General features: G+C 34.3%; 1 long non-coding RNA gene and 1 other non-coding gene across 2 annotated transcripts in view; both read left to right on the top strand.

The window, feature by feature from the left end:
- The window catches only part of LOC115939458 (uncharacterized), a 185,639-nt gene extending 163,125 nt beyond the window's left edge, over nucleotides 1–22,514 (top strand). The window contains exons 7-9 of the long non-coding RNA XR_014148744.1: nucleotides 20,551–20,667; nucleotides 21,750–21,787; nucleotides 21,942–22,514. This is a non-coding gene — a long non-coding RNA (uncharacterized LOC115939458). The remainder of the gene's footprint in view (nucleotides 1–20,550; nucleotides 20,668–21,749; nucleotides 21,788–21,941) is intronic.
- On the top strand, nucleotides 21,229–21,295 carry LOC115939478 (small nucleolar RNA SNORD109A). The gene has a single exon (XR_004074282.1). It is a non-coding gene; the product is annotated as a small nucleolar RNA SNORD109A (small nucleolar RNA).
- Nucleotides 22,515–24,113: the final 1,599 nt, after the last annotated feature.

Here is a 24,113-nt window from a genome sequence, read left to right on the forward strand (position 1 = left end):
CTAGAAAGACAATGAAAACAATAGGTAAATAGGATCTGTATTCCTTGCTTTCCTTCTGGCTTTTAATCAGCAGTTCCAAGTAAGTTTAAGATATCTTCTGACTACATTATCTTTAGATTTCTTACCTTCAGTACCTTTAGAAAAGTACTGCTATTGGTTCAATTTGGAGGAGTGATAGATCCAACCAATGCCTTGTTAAATTGTGTCATTGATTCATGATTATCATCATTCATAATACTATTGTGCATTGTCATTCCCTAACTAATGGTTTAGAAATACTTTTTCTAAGTAATCTCTGTGTTCAACATGGGGCTTGAACTCATGACTCTGAGATCAAGAGTCATGTGCTGCACTGACTGAGCCAGCAGGAGCCCCAAGTCTAGAAATATTTTGTCCAACCTGGACACCCACACCCATACCTCCCTTCCATTAGTGGAGAAAGTGCTGGTTTGGAGAGAGCATCTGAATGGATCCATTAATAAAATGGTAAATTTGAGATGAGACCATTGTTGAATGGCACCCAGATCTGAAGTGTCTCAGTATTGGTCAATATGCCTTAATGTAAATAGCTGCATTCATTGAATCCTATTTGCTTTGGCTCCCTAGTTCCAACACTTAAGTGTTGTGTTTATATCCTTATCAATGCACACACCAATTTTGATTCATTTTATGCCTGGTGTTCTGTCTCCCCCATATATATATATACACACACACACACACACACACACACACATATAAAATGAGCTCCTACTTGACAGGGATTTTTTTTCTATTGTCTTATGCTGCAATATCTAAAAGTAAGAATTTCATTAAAGTTCAGAAATAAACAAATTTGTGAAAATGAGAGGTCATAAATAATGAGAGAGAATATAACAAAGGAATGAGAGTGATTCAGAGAGACAAGTGATATGATTTGAGTAATTTGAGAACCTCATGTTTGACAATGTTGAAAGAGAAGAACATAAAATTTAGTGATTTTTTTTTTCTGAGACATAGACATGTAGATATTAACTCTGAGAATAAAATGGTTTACAGATCTTTCTCAACATGCAGTGGGGTTATGTACTGATAAACCTATCATAATTTGAAAATGTTATAAGTTGAAAATGCATTTAATACACCCAACATACCAAAATACCATCATAGCTTAGCCTACCCTATCTTAAACATGCTCAGAACATTTACATTAGCCTCAATTGGTCAAAATCATCTAACACAAAGCCTATTTTTTATAATAAAATGTTGACTCATGTAATTTGTTGATTACTGAAAGTGAAAAACAGGATGGTTATATAGGTATAGAGTGGTTATAAGTTTATCAATTTTTTACCCTAATGATCCTCTGGATGACTAGGAGCTGCTACTTGCTCCCTCTGCCTAGAATCACAAGAGAGTATCATACTGTATGTCACTCGCCCTGGAAAAGATTACAATTCAGTATTTTAAATTCAGTTCTACTGAGTATGTACCACTTTTAAGCAACATAAAGTCAAAAAATTGTACGTCAAACCATCATAAGTCAGGGATGTCTGTATTTAAAAATAGTGGATAAAACCCATTAAACATGTCTGAATTTGCTACATGAGAACAGGATTATTCTTTGGGCCTCCCTTCTAAGTATGTTCCATGTGCATGTTGTATAATTCTATTTTAGCATTGGCACTTGGCTAACTCTTGAATTTATGCAGGGAAGGGAGAGGGTCAGCACTGATACCACTTTGGGTCTGTCTTCAGGTTTGTTGTGATGCAAGGGAAATGCTCTCTTTGTTGCCTATGGAAATATAAGGGCTTAGTTGTGTCAGTTGCTACTGCTTAAAAAATCTTCCTAAATTTTTGTCAGTTTTATTGAGATATAACTGACATATATAATTGTAAGATCTTTAAAGTATGATATGAAATTGTAAGATCTATAAAGTGATAATTAGAGATGATTTGATATATATAATACACACATATATATACATATATATGTATGTTATATAGCACAAACATATACACGTATGTGTATATGTGTATATAGATGTTTTAATTAACATGTGTATATATACATGTGTATATATATAGTATATACACATACACACAATGTGAAAGGATTTTCCCCATCAAGTTAATTAAAACATCTACACCTCACATATTTGCTTTTCTTTTTTTGGTGAGAATATTTAAATTCTACTCTCTTAACAAATGCAGTGTTACAAATTATAGTCACCATATTTTGTGTTAGATCCTCAGATGTCCTTCATCTTATAATTGAAACTTCATACCCCTTCCCAACCTCTCCCTATTTACTACATCCCCAAGCCCCTGGAAACTGCTTTTCTACTTTGCTTATGAGGTTGACTTTTTTTTTGTAAAAAGATTTCTCATGTAAGTGATTCCATGCAGTATTTGATTTGTCTTTCTAGCTGGCTTATTTCATTTAGCATAATGACCTCCAGGTTCATCCATGTTGTCACAGAAGAGAAGATTTCTTTGTTTTTAAGGATTAATGACAGTCCATTATATTATAATAAAATATTACATAATCACAATTATGTATTATAAATTACATATAATTATAATTTAATCCATTTTATCTATATTTATCTATCTTATATATACACACCATTTTTCCTTATTGACTCATTTGTTAACAGACACATAAGTTGTTTCCATATATTGGCTACTATGAATAATGCTGCTGTGAAAATGGGAGTACAGCTACCTCTTCAAGATAATTTTATTTCCTTTGTATGTATACCCAAAAGTGGGATTGCTGGTTGATGTAGTAGTTCCATTTTAATTTCTTGAGAAATTTGCATACTGTTTTCCAAGTGGGTGTACCAATTTATATTCCCACTAATAGTGTACAAGGGTTCCCTATTCTCTTCATTGTCACCAGGATTTATCTCATGTCTTGTTTTTTTTTTAATTTAAAAATTTATTTACTTTAGAAAGATAGAGAGAGAGAGAGAGGAAGCGTGCACACCTGTGACAGTGGGGAGAGGGGTAGAGGGTGAGAATCTTCAAGCAGACTCCTTGCTGAGCGCAGAGCCTGACTTGGGGCTCTATCTCATAACTCATGAGATCATGACCTGAGCCGAAACCAAGAGTCAGAAGCTTAATCAACTGAGTCACCCAGGTGCCACTGGTGTCTTATTAATAATAGAACTCCTAGGAGGTGACAGGTAATATCACATTGTGGTTTTGATTTGCATTTCCCTCATGATTAGTGATGTTGAACACCTTTATATGTGCCTGTTGAACATTTGTATGTCTTTGGAAGACATAGGTCCTTGCCCATTTTTAAATTGGGTTATTTGTTTGTTTTGTTATTGAGTTCTAGGAGTTCCTTGTGTATTTTGGCTATTAACCCCTTATCAGATATGTGGTTTGCAAATATTTTCTCCCATTATATAGGTTGCCTTTTCATTTTGTTGATGACTTCCTTTGCTGAGCAGGAGCTATTTAGTTTGATGTAGCCTCAGGTGAAATCCAAAAAATTATTGCCAAGACCAATGTCAAGGACCTGTCTCTATGGAGTTTTATGATTTCAGGTCTTATATTCAAGTTGTTAATCCATCTTGAGTTAATTTTTGTGTGTGTATTGTGTACAATAGGGGTCTGGTTTTATTTCATTTTATTTTCTTATATGTGGCTGTCCAGGATTTCAATACAATTTACTGAAGATACTATTCTTTCCTTCTTGTGTATTCTTGGCTTCTTTGTTGAAAATTAATTGACCAAAGCTGAATGGATTTATGTCTGGTCTCTCTATGTTGTTCTATTGATCTATGTATCTGTTTTTATACTATACTGTTTTGATTACTATATCTTTGTAATATAGTTTGAAATCAGGAAGTGTGATACCTCTGTCTTTGTTCTTCTTTCTCAAGATGGCTTTGACTGACCAGGGTCTCTTCTGGTCTCACAAAAATTTCAGAAATTTTTCCTACTTTTTAAAAAAATTCCATTGGAATTTTTATAGAGATTTAATTTAAACTGTGGATTGCTTGTATTATGACCATTTTTTTTAAAAGATTTTATTTATTTATTTGACAGAGAGAGAGACAGCGAGAGAGGAAACACAAGCAGGGGGAGTGGGAGAGGGAGAAGCAGGCCTCCTGCCGAGCAGGGAGCCCGATGCGGGGCTTGATCCCAGGACCCTAGGATCATGACCTGAGCCGAAGGCAGACGCTTAACGACTGAGCCACCCAGGTGCCCCTAGTATGACCATTTTAACTATTAATTCTTCCAATCCATAAAGACAGAATATTTCTTTCATTAATTTCTTTCACTAATGTCTTGTAGGTTTCAGTGAACAGATCTTTCACCTCCTTGCTTAAATTTATTCCTAAGTATTTTATTATTTTTGATGCTATTATAAATTATATTATTTTCTTAATTTCTCTTTTCAAAAGTTTATTGTCAGTGTATAGAAACAGAAGTGATTTTTATGTATTGATTTTTGTGTCCTGTAACTTTACTGAAATTGTTTATTACGTCTAATGGTTCTTTGTTGGGAGTCTTTGGAGTTTTCTATATATAACATGTCATCTGCAAATAGTGACAGTTTTATTTTTTTTCTTTCTGATCTGGATTCCTTTTATTTCTTTTTCTTGCCTAATTGCGTTGTTTGGGACTTCCAGTAGTGTTGAATAAAAGTGGCAAGAGTGGGCATCCTTTGTTTTGTTCCTGATCTTAGAGGGAAAGCTTTCTGCTTTTTTTTACTTTTGAGTATGATGCTAGCTGTGGGTGTGTCATACATGGCTTTTATTATGTTGAGATATATTTCCTCTAAAATTGAGAGATTTTATCATGTTGAGAGATTTTATCATGAACAGATGTTGATTTTTAAAAATTATTTAAAGATTCTATGATTTTTATTCTTCATTTTGTTTATGTGGTGTATTTCATATTTATTGATTTGCACACGCTGAACTACCTTGCATCTCTGGAATAAATCCCATTTGATGGTGTATGATCTATGGTCTTAAGATCATTTTAATGTATTGTTGAATTGGTTTGCTAATATTTTGTTGAGAATTTTTACATCTGTGTTGATCAGGGATATCAGCCTATAATTTTCTTTTCATGTGTGTTCTTGTCTGGTTTTGGTATTAGGGTAATGCTGGCTTCATAAAATGAGTTTGGGAGTGTTCCCTTATCTTCTATTTTTTGGGAATATTTTAAGAAGCATTGATTACTTCTTACTTAAATGTTTGTTAGAATTTTACTAATGAAACCATCTGGTCCTGGACTTTTCTTTGTTGGGGAATTTTTGATTACTGATTCAGCCTCCTTACTGGTAGTTAATCTGTTCAGATTTTCTATTTCTTCATGATTCAGTCTTCATAGGTATTATGTTTTTAGGAATTTTTCCATTTCTAATGGATTATCCAGTTTGGTGGTATACATTGTTAAAGTAGTCTCTTATGATTATTTTAATTTCTGTTTATTAGCCATTATGTCTCCTCTTTCATTTATAATTTTGAGTCTTTTTTTTCTTGGTAAGTCTAGCCAAAGGTTTTTTGTTTGTTTTTCTATTTTGGTTATTTGGTTATCTTTTCACAAAAACTATATCTTAGTTTCATTGAGATTTTCTATTGTTTTTGTAGTCTCTATTGATTTCTGCTCTAATCTTTGTTATTTCTTTCCTTTTGTTAACTTTTGGCTTAGTTCTTTTTCTTGTTGCTTGAGGTGTGAAGTTTGCTTATTTGAGACCTTTTTTTTTTCTTAATGTAGGTGTTTATCATAATAAACTGCCCTCTTAAAACTGATTTTGCTGCATATTTAAGTTTTTTTTTTTTTAAAGATTTTATTTATTTATTTGAGACAGAGAGAATGAGAGAGAGAGCACATGAAGGGGGGGGGTGGTCAGAGGGAGAAGCAGACTCCCTGCAGAGCAGGGAGCCCGATGCGGGACTCGATCCCGGGACTCCAGGATCATGACCTGAGCCGAAGGCAGTCGCTTAACCAACTGAGCCACACAGGCGCCCTGCATATTTAAGTTTTTATATGTTGTTTTTTATTTTTTCTTTGAGATATTGATTTTTTGGAACATACTGTTTAATCTCTACATATTTGTGTATTTTTCAGTTTCCTTGTAATTGATTCTCATTTCATACCATTGTGGAGAAAAGCTGTTTAATATGGTTTCAATCTTCTTTTTACTTTAATTTTTTTTTCAATTTGAATTCAATTTAATTAACATATACTATATTATTTCAGAGGTAAAATTTAGTGATTCATCAGTTGCATATAACACCCTGAGCTTATTACTTTAAGTGCCCTTGTTAGTGCCCATCACCCAATTACCCTATCCCCCTCACGTCCCCTCAAGCAACCCTCAGTTTGTTTCCTATAGTTAGTAGTCTCATGGTTTGACCTCCTCTGTTTTCATCTTATTTTATTTTTTCCTTCATATCTTATTTTATTTTTCCTATGTTCATCTGTTTTGTTTCTTAAATTCCACATGAGTGAAATCATACGATTTTTTCTTTCTCTGACTTATTTCACTTAGCATAATACTTTCTAGTTCCATCCACACCTTTGCAAATGGCAAGATTTCATTATTTTGATGGCTGAATAATATTCCATGGTATATACATACCACTTCTTTATCTATTCATCTGTTGATGGACATCTGGGCTCTTTCTATATTTTGGCTATTGTGGACATTGCTGCTATAAACAATCTTCTTAAATATATTAAGACTTATTTTGTAGTCTGATATCTGTCCTAGAAAATGTTCCATGTTCACTTGAGAACAATTTGTATTTTGCTGCTTTTAGTTAGAATCTTATGTATATGTCTAGAGTACATATGGTCCAATAAGTAGTTTAAATTCAGTGTTTCCTTATTGATTTTGCATCTGGATGATCTATCTCTTGTTGAAAATAGATTATTGAAGTTCCCTGTTAATATTGTATTATCATATATTCCTCCTTTTCAATCTGTCAATATTTGCTTTATGTATTTAGGTGTTAATTGGGTGGATAAATATTGACAGTTGTCATATCCTCTTAATTGATCCCATTATCATTGTATAATGACTTTTATGTCTCTTCTTACAGTCTTTGGCTTAAAGTCTATTTTTTTCTGATATAAGTATTGCTACCCCTGCATTATTTTGGTTTCTATTTGCATGGAATATCTCTTTCCATCCCTTCACTTTATTTCTATGTATGTCCTTAATGTTTACTTGAGTCTCTTGTAGGTAATATATAATTGGGTCTTATAGGCAATATATAGTTGGGTATTGTTTGTTTATTTAATTATCAATTAAAAATAATCTGTCTATCCACTTTGTCTATTGATTGGAGACCTTGGTCCATTTACATTTAAAGTAATTATTGATTTGGACTTACTGTTAATTAAGGTTTGGACTTACTGTTGCTATTTTAATTGTTTATTTACAATTTAGAAATTGTTTTGTAATGCCTTTGGTTTGTTTTTCCTTTCTTAATCTATTCCTTTATGATTTGATAATTTTTTATAGTAGTATGCTTTGATGCCTTTGTTTTTATATTTTGTGTTTCTAGTATAGGCTTATACTTTGAGGCTTAAATAAAACATCTTTTATGTATAACAGTCTATTTTAAGCTGATAATAATGTCAAATGTATACAAATATGCCCTAACACAACTTATTATATTTTTGAGGTCACTGTTTACATCTTTTTTACATTGTGTATCCACAATAAATTGTTACTATAGTTATTTAATTTTTTTCTTTTAATCTTTTTTTTTTTTTAAAGATTTCATTTATTTGACAGAGAGACAGCGAGAGCAGGAACACAAGCAGGGGGAGTGGGAGAGGGAGAAGCAGGCTTCCTGGCGAGCAAGGAGCCCGATGCGGGGCTCGATCCCAGGACCGTAGGATCATGACCTGAGCCGAAGGCAGACGCTTAATGACTGAGCCACCCAGGCGCCCCTAATCTTTTTTTTTTTTAAAGATTTTATTTATTTATTTGTCAGAAAGAGAGAGAGCACAAGCAGGGGGAGTGGCAGGCAGAGCAGGCAGAGGGAGAAGCAGACTCCCTGCTGAGCAGGGAGCCCAATGCGGGGCTCTATTCCAGGACCCTGGGATCATGACCTGAGCCGAAGCAAGATGCTTAACTGACTGAGCCACCCAGGCATCCCTCTTTATTCTAGTTATAAGTGATTTACTCATTATTATTACAACTTTAGACTATTCTGAATTTATCTCTATATTTAACTTTACTATTAATTTTTATACTTTAATACAGTTTCTTATTATTAATTAACATCCCTTCAGTTCTGCTTGAAGAACACCCTTTAACATGTATTGTAGGGCTTGTCTGGTAGTGATGAACTTTTTGATCTTTTGTTTGCCTGGAAAACTCTGTATCTCTTTTAATTCTGAGGAACCACTTTGCTGGGTAGAATATTCTTGGTTGGTAGTTTTTATTGTTTTGTTTTTCTCTTTTTTTTAATTTTTTATTTTCTTAAGATTTTTACTTATTTTTTGGACAGAGAGAGAGACAGCAAGAGAGGGAACACAAGCAGGGGGAGTGGGAGAGGGAGAAGCAGGCTTCCTGTCAAGTAGGGAACCCAATGCAGGGCTCAATCCCAGGACCGTGGGACCGTGACCTGAGCCGAAGGCAGACGCTTAACGACTGAGCCACCCAGGTGCCCCTGTTTTGTTTTTTTCTTTTAGCAGTTTGAATATATCCTCATACTCCCTTCTGGCCAGCAAGGTTTCTGCTGAAATATTTATTGATAGTTTTATGGGGGTTGCCTTGTATGTAACAAGTTGCTTTCTCTTGCTGCTTTTAAGATTTTCTTCCTTGTCTTTGACAATGTAATTATGTCTTCATGTGAATCTTTTTAGGTTTCTTTTATGGTATTGTCTGGGATTTGTGGATCTGGTTTTCTATTTCTTTCCCCATTTAAGGAAGTTTTCAACCATTATTTTTTCAAATAAGTCTTCTGATCCCTTTTTCTCTGTTTTCTTCTTCTGGGACCTCTATAATATAGTGTATATTAGTCAAATTGATGGTGTTTCCTAAGTCCCTTAAGCTGTCTTCACTTTTTCATTTATTTTTCTTTTTTTTTAATTTATTTATTCATGAAAGTCAGAGAGAGAGAGAGAGGCAGAGGCAGAGGGAGAGAAGCAGGCTCCCTGCCTAGCAGGGAGCCCGATGTGGGGCTCGATCCCAGGACCCTGGGATCATGACCTGAGCCGAAGGCAGACGCTTAACCGTCTGAGCCACCCAGGCGCCCCTATTTTTCTTTTAGCTAATCTGCCTGAATAAATTACCCTTTCCTCAATTTTGCTAATCCAGAGTCACTTGTTTTAGTCTACTATTGGACCCCTCTATAGAATTTTTTGGTTCAGTTATTGTATTCTTTACCTTTGTGGTTCATGTTTGCTACTTTTTTTTACACTTTTTTTTTTAAAGATTTTATTTATTTATTCATTAGAGACAGAGAGAGGCAGAGGGAGAAGCAGGCTCCCAAGGAGCAGGGAGCCCGATGTGGGACTCGATCCCAGGACCCTGAGATCATGACCTGAGCCGAAGGCAGATGCTTAACCATCTGAGCCACCCAGGCTCCCTTTTTTACACTTTTTTATTGGACTTTAGTTAACATACAGTGTTACATTCATTTTAGGTGTACAACAGAGTGATTTGACAATTCCGTACATTATGCAGTGCTCACCACAGTAAGTGTAGTTACCATCTGTCACCATACAAAATTATTGCAATGTTATTGCCTATACATTCCCTATGCTCTACTTTCATTAGTGATTTATTTTATAACTAGAAGTTTGTACCTCTTAATCTCCTTCACCTACTTTGTTCCTCCCTGTACCCTTCCCTCTGGCAATCATCAGTTTATTCTCTGTATTTATGAGACTTTTTTTGTTGTGTGTGTGTTCTTTTGGTTTTTAGATCACGCATATAAGTGAAATCCTATGGTATTTTTCTTCCTTTCATTTATTTACCATAATACCCTGTAGGTGTATCTGTGTTGCTGCAAATGACAAGATTTCATTCTTTTTTTACAACTGAGTAACATTCTTTTGTATATATATGCCACATCTCCTTTATCCATTCATTTGCTTGGTATTTAGAAAAAAAAATACTATAGGGGCACCTCACTGGCTCAGTCAGGAGAATATGTGACTCTTGATCTCAGGGTTGTAGGTTTGAGCCTCATGTTGGGTGTAGAGATTACTTAAAAATAAAATATTTTTAAAAACGTTCTATCTCTGTTGAAATTCTTACTTTGTTCATGCATTGCTTTCCTGACCTTGGTGAACGTACCTGTGATCATTATTTTGATCATATTTTGATCAGGTAAATCACTTATCTCCATTTTATTAAGATTTTTTAAGACTAATTAGATTTATTAATTAGACAGAATGGTCTCTTATAGGAGATGAACCACACTGATCAACTCATCCTGAGTTCCTAGTTGTCTTTCAAACCTTCATGATTGTCCATGCCTTCTTTGTACCATTGTGGCTCTCATTAATTGAGGGTATGGCAACACCCATAAGTGTCCCAAAGGGGAGGATCAGTCTGCACCTAGATGCAGGCTGATTAGAAGCTTGCCCCTTAGGCAGCAGGTGTGAAACTTTATAGTTAAACCCCTTCCAGGGGGAACCTGTGTGTGTGTTCATAAATAAATAAAAATATTTATTGCTGCCAAATCTTTTTTTTTTTAAAGATTTTATTTATTTATTTGACAGAGAGAGACACAGCGAGAGAGGGAACACAAGCATGGGGAGTGGGAGAGGGAGAAGCAGGCTTTCTGCGAAGCAGAGAGCCCGATGCAGGGCTTAATCCCAGGACCCTGGGATCATGACCTGAGCCGAAGGCAGACGCCTAACGACTGAGCCACCTAGGCGCCCCCCAAATCTTTTCATGATTTGGATTTTTTTAAATTTTATTTTGTTATGTTAGTCACCATACAATATATCATTAGTTTTTGATGTAGTGATCCACGATTCATTGTTTTTGTGTAACACCCAGTGCTCCATGCGATACGTGCCCTCCTTAATACCCATCACTGGGCTAACCCATCCCCACCCCCTCTCCTCTAAAACCCTCAGTTTGTTTCTCGGAGTCCATAGTCTTTCATGGTTCATCTCCCCCTCCGATATCCCCCCTTCCTTTTTCCCTTCCTTCTCCTAATGTCCCCCTTGCTATTCCTTATGTTCCACACATGATTTGGATTTTTTTGCCTGCTTCTTCTTCTGTGGCTTAGGTGTATAACCATGGAAGTATGCTCCTGAACCCATTAAGAACTTTGTTTTCTACAGTCCTGTGGAATTTGTAAATGCAAGCCCTCTGGGCTGTTAAAGCCAGGTGATCTTAGGGCGTGTCACTCAGGTGAATGTTGCAAAAGTGGGAAATAATGGTAAACTTGGTTTTATTATTGGAGTAGGATAAAGGGAAAAGGTGTGAGAAGTATCCACCTGCATCCTTGGTTTCTGTAGAAGATTGCAGCCAGCTCCTAGATGATTGCCAATTAGAAGCTCAGCTATTTTCTTATCTCTTTCAGAGGAAATTGTTCAATCTGTAGCTATACATTCAGTCTGTCTGAGGGAGGAGATAAACTCAGGAACCTCCTGAGTCACCATCTTATTGATTCTCAATAGTTTTGAATTGTGGCTCTCAGTCAAAATTATTCCCTTTGCTCTAACATTGTTTTTTTTTCCCCAAATTTGAAGTATTTTATTCAATGATATTTTAATAACTGGAGTTTTCTTAGCTTTAGGTAAGATGCCTTACTTTAATGACAGTAAATATTTATTTCTGCCAAAGCTTTTCCTGAGTTGTGGAACCATTATTCAGGAATTGGCATTTTAATTCTTTGCAGACTTACTCTTTCATGTGACGATGAAACTTTAAAACAGTGAAAAATCATAGAGTTTCATTAGCTATACAAATCTCATTAGCTACACAAATATATACATCCTTCACCATTTCTTTTTCTTTAAAGATATTTTATTTTATGGATTTCTAATTTTTATTATGGTTATTGAACATATTCTTTATCAGTTGAATGATTTTAAAGTTTTGAGACTTGGTTTTTGGCCTAATATGTGGTTTATCTTGGTGAACATACCATGGAAAATTTGAACAAGTGCATATGTTCTAAAGTCATTGGCTATAGTGTTTTATAAATGTCCATTTGGAGAGGTTTGGTAGTATTTTTGCATTCTTCTATGTTGATACTTTGTTTTGTTCTATAAATTACCAAAGGAGTTGAATTTAAAATCATCAACTGTGATTATGGATTTGTCTATAACTCCTTTTATTTCTATCAGTTTCACTTCACGTAATTTGAAACCGTTATTATTGACAAACATCCATAATTATTAATGTATTCCTTATAATTTGACCCTCTTATAAAATGTCTCTATCTCTGGTAACATAGTCTTGAAGTTTACTTTATCTGAAATTAATAAAGCCACTCTAGTCTTCATATGCTTACTGTTTGCATGGTATATCTTTTCATCTTTTTTTCCCAACCTATATCTTTAAATGTAAAGTTTTGTCATTTTAGACAGCATATAGTGGGTATATGTTTTAAGCTTTAACAGATGGATTATTTATTCCAATTTACATTTAGTATAATTTTTGAAATGGTAGATTTAAGTCAACCATTTTTATCATTTATGTTTAAGTGTGAACTCCCCTCCCTTGTTTCTCTTCTGTTTTTTGTTCTTCTATTCCTTCTTCTGTGCCTTCTTTGATTGCATTTTTTTTTCAGAATTCCATCTTCTTTTACCTTCTTAGCTCTATCTCTTTGCATATTTTAGTGCACATTCTAGTGATTAAAATATACATATTTAGTTGTTTTCAATATTTTAAGACTAAATATTATCACTTCACATAAACATAAGAATCTTACAACCATATATGTCCATTTCCCTAGTTCCTGTCCCCTTTTATGCTAGATTTGTCATGTATCTACATTTGCAATAAACCCTACAGCCAGTGATATAATTGTTCTAAATAGGTATATTTTCCTAACATAAGAGAAAAAAATCCTATTTCTTAAATATAAACCAGTTTCAGTGCTTTTCTATCCTGAAGATCCAGGTTTCCTTCTGTTACTATTATATATCTTCCTATAGAATTTTCTTTAGCACCAGAACTACTGGTGGCAATTTTTCTCAGTTTTCTGTTATATGACAGTTTTCTTTTAAATGACAGTAGCTTTATTTAGCATTTTTTTTTAAATTTAGCCTTCTTTATTGAGGAATGTTGTTACTGAATGTAGAATTCTGGTTTGACTTTTTTATCCCTAGTACTTTAAAGATAATAAAAACAATATTGCACATTTTTTTCAATGAGAAAACCATTTCCTTCTTTGGATAGTTCTAGAAAATAGTAGGAACAAAAATTTTGGCTAACAAAGCAGGATTTGATATTTTAACAAAGGGTAGTTCCGAAGAGCTCTTAATTAAACAGTTTGTCTTATGTTTTCCTCTCTGTTTCTGTTTCATGGTTTTGATAAAATGAGCTCCTTTGAGGGGCGCCTGGGTGGCTCAGTTCGTCAAGCGTCTGCCTTCGGCTCAGGTCATGATGCCTGGGTCCTGGGATCAAGCCCCTCATCGGGCTCCCTGCTCCGTGGGAAGCCTGCTTCTCCCTCTCCCACTCCCCCTGCTTGTGTTCCCTCTTTCACTGTCTCTCTCTGTCAAATAAATAAATAAATAAATAAATAAATAAAATCTTTTAAAAAAATGAGCTCCTTTGACAGGGAATTCAGTTTTTTTAACATTCTTATCTTACACGCATAGTCTTATAAAAAATAATCATTCCACATTTTAAATGTCTGGTTTTGCTTTCATGGTATGTATAGTGAAAAAATAAGTTAGAGAGTATGTGGATGACTTATAGTTGCAAGAGTGTTAATGAGAAAAAGCAGGGTAAAAAGATTGGGGTGAATTGATGATAGAAATAATTTCATTTAATTAATTGATAACTATTGTAAACATTTGAATTGAGTTCTCTTAACACAGAATTGATCTAGCTCTTGAAATACCATCTTTTTATTGAAGATAAGTGGGGCATAGGCATTTTATAACTTCTGAATTTGGGAAAGATAAAATTTGATACGAATGGCATTTTTTTTCACTTTGGCATGACTCCAACATGTCACCCCCATGACAACCATGCAGAAAAGGAACGCTGTTGCAGTTTTTGCCATGCACACCATCACAAAACATACTATTGTTCTTCTATGATCTTGTGAGAAATTTAGAACTAGCATTCCAATGGACATGTAAGATAAATATGGTTTTGTGGAAACAAATGCTGTTTTGAGAAACACTCTGATTGATATTGTTAGGTCTTATGTTAATGATTCTCAAATTCAGCCCAATTCTACTTTCATCTATCTACCTGCCAATTTATTTTCCATAATCAATCTGTATATATCTACCTATCAATAATCTTTCATCCATTTTACCTGTTTGTCTATCATCTATCTGTCTGCCTGTCTATCTGTGTATCCATTCTGCCATTAGATTTAAGAGGCAGAAGAACATAGAAATGGAGGACCAATGGAGTTACTTCCCATGTGTGAGGACAGTGGTAACAGTGGTCTCTGTGGTGATGATGTATAGAAGGAGAAAGCAAAAAGAAAGCATGACTGAGGACCATTAATTCAGGGACCTGCCTAGCAGGAACTCTGGCCTTATTACTATGCTTGAACTCAAAAAATCAAAATAGAGTTGCCTCCATTGTATGTCAGCCTGACATGAGAAAATTCAAACTAAATATGAAGACTCTACTTTTCCAGTCTTCCTATACTTCCATATTTTAATATTCAAGTTTTAATTACTTGGAATTATCACCTCAGTCTCTATTATAGTAGACCAAGGGTTGGCAAATCTTTTCTGTAAAGGGCCAAATAACCATGTTAGTTTTTCAGGCTGTTACAATTACTCCACTCTACTGTTGTAGTATGAAAGCAGCCAAACATAATGTGTAATTGAATAAGTGTTGCTGTATTCCAGCAAAAGTTTGTTTCCAACAGCAGACTGTGGGCTTGAGTTTACCAATCCCTGAACTAGAGCATTGGTTAAACAAGAACCTGAACAATGATCAGATTAACTCAGACACATGGTAAAAATATGTGAGAATTATATCTCCATTTTATTTTCATTAAAATTATTTTAGCTCCTTTGCTGTATTTTCCTCACAAGAGAGTCATATAAATCAGTGCTACATGCCATCATAAACTAAACAATGTGAAACCAGCACTGTATAAGGAATTAGTGATATGAACCCCTTTCCATTTATAACCAATAATTTAAATTTCAAAATTGAATGTATTTCTGCCACATTTCATCTGTAATGGCACCAGGGAATTAGTGACCAAAATCTTGCCTGCTTTCTTTTCTCCTTTAGCATAGTTTGAATTGAAATATTGTCTCTAAGCTTCCTTCATGGTATCCAGTCTCCTTATGCATTGACTTCAGTCTATTTTGATTTTATCTGAGCAGGTGTAAATTTTTCAACATCTCAAAATAAGATTCCTATATTTCAAGGCTAATATTTAATCTAGTTTATAAAAACTTGAGTCAACAATATACATAGGCAATGGATACAATATTTAACCCAATTAAACTGTGTTTTCTAAGTTTACTTTTGTTTTCTCATGTTATCTGCATGGGGGGTTTAGAGGAGAGAAAAACAGAATCGCTAAAACCTTGTAACTTAAGATTGGGCTATTTCTTTGCAGTTAAATAAAAATACATATGCATATTTGCTTAAAATTTATGTGACAAATTTAGTGTTAATATTCTATCAAAGCCTCACTCAAATCAGTTAGAAAAAGACAAGCATCCCGGTACAAAATTGGGAAGCACATAAATGAACAATTCATAAGAGAAAAGCATTGTGAATGGCCAAGAGCATATAATAATATGCTCAACTCTACCAATCTTTATAATTAAATGATTAAATATATATGAAATAATTATAAATATATAATGAAATTTAAATGTGTGTGAACACACATAGACACACACATAATGCAATAAATCAACAATTGTCTTTTTTCACCTATCAGATTAACAGGTACATTTGTTAACCAAGCGTGGAGAACTGGGAACCCCTGGTATGTTATAGTCTTTCCAGAAGACAGTGGAAAATATATTAGGTGGAAATTAGCACATTTTGACTAACAATTTTATTTTTAGAAATTTACCTAAGTATGTAATAGGAAGTGTTCAAAGATGTATGTAAACTCAAGGGTAATCATTATAGCCTTAGTTGTACTTTTAAAATTGTAAGTAACCTGTTTACCTAAAATCATAATTCTAAGTAAATTAATGTTGATACATTTATCCAATTGGATTATATTGTTATATATGGTAATGTATGTTTAAATTGATATGCAAATCCAAGCTTTTCAGAAGTTTATCTACCACTTATTGAGTAACAAGTATGTTTGAGGCAATAACATTGTATTTCATTCATGTAAAATGATACAAATATGTGCTTGTGCAGATATGGTCAATAAACCAATTTTATAGGAAGAATATTAAAAAATGTTGATAATGAGTTCTGGTCATTATTTTGCTGTTTCATTTGTGTGTTGTGTGTGTGAGTGTGTGTGGGGTTTCAAATACACATATTTTAATTACATACAGCAGTTATTGAGTTGTCAGTCTAACTAAGTCTATCAAATGCTGAAATAAATGAAGAAATCCCCAACTGATAGAAATTTAAATGTCATAATCTCCCATTAGAATATTTTTTCTTTCTGTGATTTATGACCATATAGTCTGGATTCTAAACTGTCTAACCTCCTTTGAATATGTGTTTCACAATCAGTTTACTTTTCCCCACTTATCTGTATTCATTCTGGCCCTTTTCTAAAGATAACACTTTGTGTCTTGCAAGTATAATTAATTATCAACTCAAAACTAGTAGCTAAAATGTTGGCCAAATTGATAAAGAGAATAGTGACAAATTCTGCCTGACTATGCCACAACAGTGGCTAGACTATGTTTAGAAATTTAACTGTCTTATAATGTAAGGAATGTGCAAAGCTATTCTAACTTTGCCTTTTTATCTTCTGGCATTTTGAGGGGAAATGGACTATATACGATACTCACAGTTGGGTTTCTGGAACATTGTGAATACTGAAGGAGAAGTAGAAGTACAGAAGGAGAAAGCTTTCACAGATGGATAAGGCTGCATCTGTCAAAGATGCTTGACACTGAGCAATGAGCCACCTCTGGTTTTGACATAAAGTTCAGGCATGTCTGGACATGGTAAATCTCTTTAGGAATGAAAAAAAACTGATTAATAATAATATGTTTATAATGTTATTAAACCAGTATGTAAATGAATGAGTGAATGAATGGGTAAATAGGGTAGAAAGTAAAGTGCTATGTGACAGAAAGCTATAATAAATGAGGTAGAAATGATATAAAGACATTCTCAGGAATGGTCATAATAATTGTTTCAACCAGGAAACATCAAAGGATGCTAAAACTTTGAGAAAATTTGAGGAGAAACAGGATACTTTTATAGATTGTGATTATCTCCTCCATGATATACTTATTCGTTGCAAAGAGAAAAGAGTAGTGGAGAACCTGGCAGATACCACCTGAATTAAGTAAGAGATGAAAGATAATACTACCAGTGATGGAATCATCTGGCATCACTGATAGGAAGCACTGAGAAGAACCTAGCCTTATTTCTTTAGTACCTCAGACAAAAGTGAATAAACCTGAATCAACTCATGAGAAAATATCAGACCCAAGTTGAGTGATACTCTACAAAACAAACCAAACAAAACCTCCACAAACTGTCAGTTTTCAAACATAGTAATATCACTGAGGAAATATTCTAGATTATGTTAGACTAAATAGATATGAAAACAATACAATATTGATTCAGGATTTTTATAAAAGACATTAAAGGAGAAACTGGCAAAATTTAAGAAAGTCCATAAATACATTATAGTACTATATAAGGAAGGTTATAATTGCCTAGCTTTAATAATAATGATACTGTTTTGAAGAAATTCAAACCTTGTTTTGAAGAAATTAAAATGATTTAGGGTATAAAGGAAAATCATAGCTTGTTGTAAATGGTTCAAATACAGGTGCAGACAAGTATTTTTACCCTTAATTACTTAGCAAAATGTTCTTACAGTTAAGCCATGTTGTAGCATGTATCATGCTTAACTAATGAATCATTGAACACTACATCAAAAACTAATTATGTATTATACAATGGCTAACTGAACATAATAAAAAAAAATAGAACCCCATTCCTTTTTTTATGGATGAGTAATATTCCACTGTATGGATATATCACATTTTGTTTATCCATTTATCACTTAGTGGATATTTGGGTTGTTTTCACTTTTTGTCTGTTATGAATAACTTTGCTGTGAACATTTGTGTAGAGGCTTTTTTGTATACCTATGTTTTTAATTTTTTTAAGGGTGAGAATATGGTAAATCTGTATTACTATTTTGGGGAACTGTTTGACCAGGATTTTTAAGATCATATTTGTTGCATTTAAAGGAAAAGTCTGTGCACAGTGAGTATTCTGTTAGATAGTAGTGGAAACTCTTATTGTAGACATAATTAAGTAACTTGAATGTGATATATACCATTGAAGTCTATTTCCTGACACCTGTTGATTAGTGGGTGTATATATTTTTTATCATTGTACATTTTTGCTTTTGTATTTTGTTTTAGATGTTACAGAATCAATGTTGTTTTGAATAGAAAGCATTTCCTTGCCTTGTAACATTAAGATGCAGAAAAGGTATCTAGAATAAATGAGCTGCATAATACTCAAGGATACTAGAGATTGTTCAGATCAGTAGAATTTTGCCACAGAAATTATACTGGTTTTCTTACTAATGTTCATGTAGAAGTACAATGAAAAACTTTCACTTGTGGGCTTCATAGCTGAAGCAGCCTCCATCATTTATTGTCATCTCCAGTATCTATGTGTAAATCAAGTGGTTCAGTATGTTTTAGGGTTATGATTGTTTGTCTGATTTCATGGTCTATCCTTTCTCATAAGCAGCAAGCGAAAAAGTGCCCTATTGAGTGAATGTAAGAAATCCAAAGAAAATGAGAGACAAAACCACTGTTGATGAACAGTACACTGTTTCTATTCTAAGCAAATGAGGATGGACTTCTACTTCATCATTTTAGTGCTAGCCCACAGTTTTCATGGTTTTGAATTCTACCAGTCTTGCATGTATTAAATATTTAATCTATGAATATCTTGTTCCTTGGTTAAATGGTGTTCCATTGCATGTGTGCCAGCTAACAAATATTTGGGCCTAATCCATGAGAGTATGCAGTGAATACGTGTCTGTCCCAGGCTGTTTTCAATTTTATATTTGTACCTTTAATTTATTTTTTATTTTACCTACAGGAAAAGTCACTCTTTGTCACATGCAGTTATATGGTTATTGACAAGTGTATAGAATAGTATATCTAACACGACAATTATGATATGGAGGAGTTCCATTACCCCTAAAAATCTTCTTTATTTTATTCCTTTGTAGTCAACCCTTCATTCTACTCCATAATCTCTTGTGACCACTGTTTTTTATAGTTTTGTGTTTAACAAAGTGTCATTTAAATGGAATCAAACACTACATAACCTCTGAGGTCCAGCTCCTTGTACCTACTAGCACTTTGAGTTCCCCAGTTCACTTGCAAGCATTTATCCTTCAAGACCTATGCTAGCCAATCCATGAACTCTAGGATTATTAACTGCATTCTGTTTTGAATAAAGATTGGCCATGCTTATTCTATTTTAGTTCTCTTAAGACTTGCTCTCCTGATGTTCTTTTCCATTTGGTTCTATTTTATAATTTCCATTATCTTATGAAAATTTTGATCTTTTTTAATTTTTTAATTTTTATTTAATTATTTTTAAAAATTTATTTATTTATTTATTTGACAGAGACAGAGAGAGCAGGAACACAAGCAGGGGAGTGGGAGAGGGAGAAGCAGGACTCCAGCCAAGCAGAGAGCCCGATGTGGGACTCAATCCCAGGACCCTGGGATCATGACCTGAGCTGAAGGCAGACGCTTAACGACTGAGCCACCCAGGCACCCCTCATCTTTTTTTTTTTTAATTCATACCATTGTTCCATCAGTTTTTATATGTTGTAATAAGTTTTTGAAGTTCTTATCTCTTACTTCCAGAATATAAGTCTTACAACAACCTTGTCATGTGCCCTTCATTTTACCCATCAAAAAGCATTTTCATAAAGTCTTTATTTGGTAGAATACAATGTTAGAATTTCTCATTTAAAAAGAAAATCGCTGTGCCACCAATTTACACAGCATAGTAGAGAGGATTATTGACTATTTGTAGAGTGAATAATTCAGAGAGGAAATAAGTGGAGAAATGAACTGGCAAAGATAGCTAAGAACCAAGCAGCTATGATATGTGTAGCAAGGACTAGAAGTGTGGGGATTCCTCTATGATAATCACTACAGAACAAATGATTTGCTTTATTTTTAAATTAATTTCATGTATTTTTGGATCTAACTTATATTATCTGTGATGTTTTGCTGCAGGACAAAGACTGAACAAGTAACATACTTTAGGGAAGAGAGATGAGCAGCTATTCTGATGCTTTTAAAATTCTGTGTGTGTGGTCACGTTCTCTGGGTTCATTATTTCAGAAGCCCAAGGTAGAATATTTAATAATAGTTTTTTTTTCCCTCATAAGTGTGCCTACTTCATTAAATGAATATTCATTATTTTTTCTTTCCTTCATTAAATAAAAAAAATTTCTTCTGGAAGTAACCTGAATAATTTCTGGGAATCATTGATCTATTTCCTTTTTATACCATTTTATAGTGTATGCTAATAATCTTGTAAAGAAAATTAAATGTGCCAAAATATTGATTTGTTTATCTTTTTATTATTGGCAAGTCCAGATACAGATGTTTCTACTCATATTTCTACTGTAATCATAACTTTTTGCTACCAGATTTACGAATACTTCCCCATTTCTCCTTGAAATTTTAGTCGATTTTTTAAAAATTTTCCCAGTTGATTTTATGTAATTTTATTAGAAAAATCCAAGGTTATATGCCTTTTGTTCTATGTACATAGGAGTTCCATTATTCGGATACTAAATAAAATATCTCTTGTGCATTTACTATTCTTTATTTATAATGCAGTAGATAAGCCTGAAGAAAATAAGCCTGGCTATGGAATTGCTTATTTGTTTGGGAGGATGTTTGTCTGGATCAATGATGAGCACAATTGTCTGAGGATGCTGAGGGACTCATTCCAGATGTCAATCTGAGGTCCAGATGAGTGGCCCTCTAATAGGACAAATAAGACTCTCAAAGCCTGGCTGTATTTGAGGATCTTAAGTGACAAAACAGTACTGCTGTGAGCATGCCTCTTATTTATTTTGGAGCAAGGCATTAACCTCCTATCTCATGAGGCAGTGTGTAATTTAGATATGCTGTATGGCCCCAGACTTTCTTCATTTGCACACTTTGAACATAGAGTTGTCAATAGATATTTGTACATGGGAAACATGTTCATGAGTAATAAGTGAGGAAACGAAAGATTGAATTAAGAGCTCAAGCAACTGTGATGAGTACTGAAAGTTTCATTGGTGTTGGCTAAAAGAAGGAAACATTGCATACTTAAATATTGACAATGGAATCAATTTTTGGGTTTGTTATTTTTCAGTGTAGAGAATGTTCAGAGATTATATGTTTGCTTTTCTTTCTGTCATGTTTTTCTGAGGTAGACGGGATGGAATGAAGTCCTCCACTTCAGAGAAGAGCAGTGAGTAACTATGCCAGCATCCTTTAAATTCATATGTCATGTGTTCTGGGCCACATCCTAGGGTCTCTGTATTCATCTTTCCAATGACTTACTGGATAATATCTTCATTATGTGTCATCTTCTTTTCTAAAAAAAGATTTTATTTATTTGACAGAGAGCAAGAGAAAGAGCACAAGCAGGGGGAGCAGCAGAGGGAGAGAGAGAAGCAGGCTCCTCGCTGAGCAGGGAGCCTGACGTGGGGCTCGATCCCAGGACCCTGAGATCATGACCTGAGCCGAAGGCAGATGCCTAACTGACTGAACCACCCATGCAGCCCCATTATATGTCATTTTCTTTGGTGAGTGTCTTTAGCCTCCTTTCCAAATTTTAAATTTTATTTTATCTGAGTTCTATGTGGATTGACAGATGTAGAGCTTTGGAAAACTTGATTTGTTTTAGTTTAGGAAGAGGTAAATGTTTTTTTCTTGACAATGTTCTTGTCACACATTCTTTCAATGAGTAATGTTTTTGTGTTCTCTTTATACTTATGTATATGTATAGGTAGGTATGTATGTATGTTTGTATTTTAATGTGTGTATTTATTTCTCCAGAATCGAGCAAGGTCATTCAAATGAGCTCAATAATAATAAATAAAATAGCTTTGAACACTAATAACTGGAACACCATAAAGTAAAAGAGCCCTAACAGATACTGAAATAGACTCCAGAACTTCCATTATTAAAATATATATATATAGAGAGAGAGAGAGAGAGAAATATTTGAGAATGAATGTTAATGATAGGAACACTAGAATATATTTTGGTATAATAAATATGATCCTACAAATAATCATTTGTATATTTTCCCATCTGTATATTTATACAATACTTACTTTAATATATAAGTGTATTTGTAGTGCATGGTTGTTGTTTCAAGGTATAGAAGTATATCACATATAATATTTATGCTGTAAAGGGCAGGTATTAAAAATGTACAACCCAGGGTCACCTGGGTGGCTCAGTTCATTAAGTGTGTGACTCTTGGTCAGGTCATGATCACATGGTCATGGGATTAAACCCAACATCAGGCTGTGCTGAGCACAGAGCCTGATTGAGATTCTGTCTCCCTTCTTGTCCCTCTGTTCCTTCCCCTGATTGTCTCTCTCTAAGATAAATAAATAATTATTTTAAAAAATTAAAATAAAAATGTACAACATAGTGTGGATTTTTTAAATTTAATTTAAATTTATTATGTTACGTTAGTCACCATACAATACATCATTAGTTTTTGATGTGGTGATCCATAATCCATTGTTTTCGTATAACACCCAGTGCTCCATGCAGTATGTGCCCTCCTTAATACCCATCACCAGGCTCACCGATCCTGCCACCCCCTCCCCCCTAGAACCCTCAGTTTGTTTCTCCGAGTCCACAGTCTCTCATGGTTCATCTCTCCCTCTGATTCCCCCTCTTCATTTTTCCCTCCCTTCTCCTAATATCCTCTGTGCTATTCCTCATGTTCCACAGATAAGTGAAACCATATGGTAATTGACTTTCTCTGCTTGACTTATTTCACTTAGCATAATCTCCTCCAGTCCCATCCATGTTGATGAAAAAGTTGGGTATTCTTCCTTTCTAATGGCTGAGTAATATTCTATTATATATATGGACCACATCTTCTTTATCCATTTGTCTGTTGAAGGGCATCACGGCACTTTCCACAGTTTGGTTATTGCGGACATTGCTGATATGAACATTGGGGTGCATATGGCCCTTCTTTTCAATACATCTGTGTCTTTGGGGTAAATACCCAGGAGTGCAATTGCTGGGTCATAGGGTAGCTCTATATTTAATTTTTTGACAAAACTCGACACTGTTTTCCAAAGTGGCTGGACCAACTGGCATTCCCACCAACAGTGTAAGAGGTTTCCCCTTTCTCCACGAACTCTCCAACATTTGTTGTTTCTTTCCCTGTCCATTTTTGCCATTCTATCTGGTGTAAGGTGGTATCTCAGTGTGGTTTTGATTTGAATTTCTCTGATGGCTAATGATGATGGACATTTTTTCATGTGTCTATTAGCCATTTGTATGTCTTCTTTTGAGAAGTGTTTGTTCATGTCTTCTGCCCATTTTTTGACTTGATTATTTGTTTTTTGGGTGTTGAGTTTGAGAAGTTCTTTACAGATCTTGGATACCAGCCCTTTATCTGTAGTGTCATTTGCAAATATGTTCTCCCATTCTATGGGATGCCTCTTTGTTTTGTTGACTGTTTCCTTTGCTGTGCAGAAGCTTTTTATCTTGATCAAGTCCCAAAAGTTCATTTTTGCTTTTGTTTCCCTTGCCTTTGG

Source organism: Leptonychotes weddellii, chromosome 9, assembly GCF_054177405.1.
Source record: "Leptonychotes weddellii isolate Sample4059 chromosome 9, ASM5417740v2, whole genome shotgun sequence".
Taxonomy (NCBI): Eukaryota; Metazoa; Chordata; class Mammalia; order Carnivora; family Phocidae; genus Leptonychotes; species Leptonychotes weddellii.